The 3,621-nt window shown below is 40.2% G+C and overlaps 1 pseudogene across 1 annotated transcript; it reads right to left on the minus strand.

Moving 5' to 3' along the window:
- Positions 1 to 443: 443 nt before the first annotated feature.
- Positions 444 to 1,370, minus strand: LOC308640669 (vomeronasal type-1 receptor 94-like; annotated as a pseudogene). The gene has a single exon. The product of its transcript is annotated as a vomeronasal type-1 receptor 94-like (transcript).
- Between the last annotated feature and the right edge of the window lie 2,251 nt (positions 1,371 to 3,621).

Genomic DNA, 3,621 nt, shown 5'->3' on the forward strand with positions numbered 1-3,621 from the left:
TAGAACATGTGTGTGTGCACCTATGAGTGTGTATTGCGTGTGTGCTGGATCATGTGATATTTCATGGTAGAATATGTTTACAAGTGTAGTTTGGAAAAATACAGATAATGGAGATGATGCAATATGTGATAAACATTGGAACTCTTGTATCTAAAAAGAGTTTGGAATAACCCAGGTTATGACAAGTGGCATCCAACTCAGAAGCCCCTATTAAGGATCCGGTGAGAAACATGACACCCCCGTAATATTTCACAGAGTCACATGGTTTGGCTTTCTTGGATGTAATTGTCATCCACGTATGTCCAAGTGTATGGTTTAAAGAGGAAGTGAGACTTTGCACTGCACGTAAACCAAAGACTCTACACACTCTGTCATGATAAATAACTCATTCAGCACAGTTTCTCACCTTAACAGAATTTATCCAACACTGGCTACTGAAATGTTTACTGTCTTCTCCCACTATATCTAAAAATACTAATTATACGTTTTTCAGTACAAATAAACACCAAAGGGCTGAACGAGGCATAGCTATGGGTCACAATGATCTTGATACAGTAAAATATTGGCTCATCCTTCAGTGTGATTCTTGCATAGGAGACAATGCTGTCCAACATGGACATGACCATGAAGCAACTCATGAGCAGCAGGATTGTCTGGGTGGCCCTCAGTTCTGGGGATGACACTGGAGACAGGCTGGTGCTGTGGAGATGCTGGGATTGCCTCTTGTGCCTGCACAGGAGAGCCATCATGTATCCACTGGAGAGGGCCATGATTCCTATAAAGGAGACTTCCCTGAAGGTCTGCAGGGTGGACAAGCTGTGCCAGAGGAAGAAGGTCATGGAAATGAAGGAGCAGGATTCAGTGACATACATAAAGTTGTCTGAGGTCCAATTGGGGGTAGCAGCAATGGAGATGAAGAGGTGGCTACTGAAGGATGAGTAGATGACTCACAGGAAGAGAAGGAAACACACGTTGTGACATGAGGATTTATGTTTGAACCTTCCCAAGCAGGAGCCCCTGGGGCTGAGGGTGATGGCTTGGAGGACACTCAGCAGGCAGGTGGCACAGATGGAGAAGCCCCTCGTCAACCTGTACAGGTAGATGAGCAATTTACACATCAGGTCATCCCACCTTCCCCCCTGAGGTATAAAAATGTCTGATGCTATGAAGCCATTGATGAGCAGAATTACCAGGTGGATTAGGGCCAGGAGACCAATGGGCAGGTCAGTGGGCTTAGGTCTGTGCCCAGTAATGTGCAAGGAGATGTGGACGAGAAGAAGAAGTGCGTTGGCCATGACCCCAACGCCAGTCACGGTGTACACAGTGTTTCTTATGTGAATATTACTGTACAGTCTGTTGGCTTTGTTCATCTTACAAGGGAAAGAAAAATATTGTGACCACAGTAACAAACAAACATGTCTTTTTTTTTTTTTTGCAAATCTGCCCTCCTTTATCAATCTCAAATGAACACCACTACCATGAGGAAAAAAAGAAGGTTCATCCAAATATATTTTTATTCCACATGAAAACTCAGTTCTGGTGCTGGGCACAGTGATGTCTGCCTGAAATCCTAGTGACCCCAGACACTGAGGCAGGAGGATGACAAGGGTGAAACCAGTCTGGGCATCTTAGTGAGACCCTGTTTCAAAATACAGAGTCAAAAGGACCAGGTGTAATTTGGTGCTGGTGCACTTACCCACCAGGCAGCCCCCAGCACAAATTTTTTTTAAAAAAATACTATGTTCTATTCACACTCTGGAGAACACATCTCCACACACCACCTTATCTCAGTATCTTCCAGTCTTACTGGGATATCCACAGCGGCATATAACAAGAAAATGTTGGTGTGAACTCTGATGTCGGACTGGTTGAAGTTGTGAGTCAGAGCTGCCATTTAACATAACTTCTTCTTAAGCACCCTGGGATGCTGAGGTCCAGTCATCTCAGCTGTCCACAAAAAGTGTTATGTGGATCCTGCAGAGACTATGTGGGAAAAAATAAAGTGTGCCTACCAACCTTGGAAGTGTTTGTGGCACATAATGAGCTCTCCAGAAATGTTGGCTTCTAATCTTATTATCATACAGTTCTTCACGCACATGACTTGGAAGAATCAATGCAGTTCTTTTAATAACAGATAAGCTGTGTCCCTGTCTGAAAAGAAAGACAAGAATGAAATTACCACAGGGCGTGAGGGCGCACACCTGTAATCCCAGCAGGTCTGGAGCCTGAGGCAGGAAGATGTCAGTTCAAAGCCAGCCTCAACAACTTACACAGGCTCTGAGCAACTCAGCGAGACCCTTTGTCTAAATAAAATATAAAAATAGGGTGGAGATGTGGCTCAGTGGTTAATTGCTCCTGTGTTCAAACTCCAGTAAAAAAAAATAGAAAAACCTACAAAGTAGAACATTTACACAATCCTATTCTGAGGACTCAAAACTTTATGTCTGTCCTTGGAATTCTCTGAGGTGGCTATACATGTCACATTTTGTTCATTCTCTGGCCAGAATAACTAGCCTATGTTAGAACATTCTGGAACTATTACCAAGAGCATAGTATTTTTTTCCTTTTCAAGACTTTATAATCAGAGTATTAAATAGAACTACAATTAAAACAGACTTGATATTTTAAGGTTTTAATTAAAGGACACGTGTCCAGCCCATTCCTGAAAGATGAGCTCTCCAAGATGTTATCTCTATTACAAGTTCAAGGTGACATTTTTCTGGAATCAAATGCCCAAGACTGAAATTTATGCTGGAAAATTTGTTGAATGATCTGCTGGAACAATATTTCTTGGAGAGTTGTGCAATGCTTTTTTAGGTTTCATACATGAGTAAGAACATGCAGTGTTTTTCTAAAAGAGAAATTCTCTACACCATCAGTAAAAAAAAAGTTCTTCTTTTCCCAAATGTGGTGATCAGGAAAAATAAAATTTTATTCTTTCACTTATTCAGTATATTCAGGTTTGATACCATGACAAGCCCAGGAATGACACTAGGAAGATCTTCCACAAGGCACAGATATTATTCCTTACATCTTTATACATAAAATTACATACATCTGTTTTTATAACAACTGTCTCATGTTGGTAAAATATATATTGATGAAGCTTTAAAGAATAACTTAAACATCTATGTTTAAGTATAATCATTTATGTACAACATTTTAAAATAAAAATTTAAAATTTTAGTTCTAAAATGGTGTTCTCTTATACCATTTGTGTGAAATGGAGGCTTTGCTTTCATTGTGTTTAATTCATGTTAAAACATGTGCAACTCAAGCACACAGATTATAAAACCCTTTCAGTAACATGATTAAATCACCTCAAATCAGAGCAATCCAGGACATGATTTTCAGTCTTACTTCAAAAAATAAACCCCAATTCATTGTTGCTTGAAAATGACCAGAAAGACTTATTTGAAGAAAAAAATGCACAGTAGCAGCATGAAAATTGAGTCTCCTTTCTCCAGAGCATGAAAGAGAGTGAGCAAACATTTTCAACAACTAAAGTAGTGTAGACCCAGGAGCAATGACATATTTCTGAATCTATCCAGCTGTGACCAAAAGTTTATTTTTCCTACCAGGAATTGAAACCAGAAGTCCTCAACCACTGATACACAGCCT

The sequence above is a fragment of the Spermophilus citellus genome, assembly GCF_964194105.1.
Source record: "Spermophilus citellus genome assembly, contig: SCAFFOLD_311, whole genome shotgun sequence".
Lineage (NCBI taxonomy): Eukaryota > Metazoa > Chordata > Mammalia > Rodentia > Sciuridae > Spermophilus > Spermophilus citellus.